Here is a 933-nt window from a genome sequence, read left to right as displayed (position 1 = left end):
TATTATTTTGTTGCCCAGGGATATGTCGTCATGTGGATTTCTTTGTCATCAGTAGAGGGAATGTGACGAGAAAACCCATGACGACAACCCTGTACTAAAAATAAATCTTTGGCATTGTCGTTATCGCGACAAGAAGTTTTCACAGTGCACTGTAAAATTAAATCCATCACATATTACTTACAGTTTTTGACGTGGGTATTACTGTTACTGTTAAAACTAGCCCGCTGCTTTTTTGCTCTTTCAAAGCAGAAAGGTGGGCCAAAAAGTTCACGTTAGATTTGTAATATTAATACTAAAAGTCGGTACATTTTTTTCCACTAGAAAATTTGCAACCTTGACAGTTTGAAAAATTGGCAATCCGAAACACTTTTGTTAGCTAGATTTCAAAACTCTTTTTCTTTCTTTTTTCATTTCCATCAACTTTTTGCGTGTTGCTCGGGGCCCATACTGCGGAGCGGCAACAGCGCATATCAGCGGCGTCAAGAAAAATAAAATATTGCCCGCGAGAGACTGACGCGGAGGGCCGCGGCGGACCGTGACGGGCGCGGGCACCGCGACCAGGACGTCGCCGTCGTGCACACGGCATGCTCACCGAGGGCGACGCAGGCGACGGACACGGCGAGCTTCATGTTGGCTGAGAGGAGGGGGCTGGCTGCTGCTGCTGTTGCTGTGACTGGCTGCCACGACAGACTGCTGACTCTCCGCCGGGCCGAAGTGGTTTTTAAGGTAGAGGCTCGCGGCTTGCCCCCCCCCCCCCCCCCCCAGCGCGGCCACTGGAGCCGGTTGGAGCGGGTTCGCGTCTCCTCGACTCCCCCCCCCCCTTCCTACCCCCATCGCTGCCCTCTGCTCCTAGATGACGGCAGTCTTGATTTGCAAACAGCCAAACAGCAGCTGCTGTAGCCGGTGCAGAGTGGTGCGGGCGAGGCGCGCGTC

The sequence above is a fragment of the Frankliniella occidentalis genome, unplaced genomic scaffold (assembly GCF_000697945.3).
Source record: "Frankliniella occidentalis isolate FOCC.00 unplaced genomic scaffold, Focc_3.1 Scaffold75, whole genome shotgun sequence".
In the NCBI taxonomy this organism is placed as follows: Eukaryota; Metazoa; Arthropoda; class Insecta; order Thysanoptera; family Thripidae; genus Frankliniella; species Frankliniella occidentalis.
Note: the sequence above shows the minus strand (reverse complement) of the source record.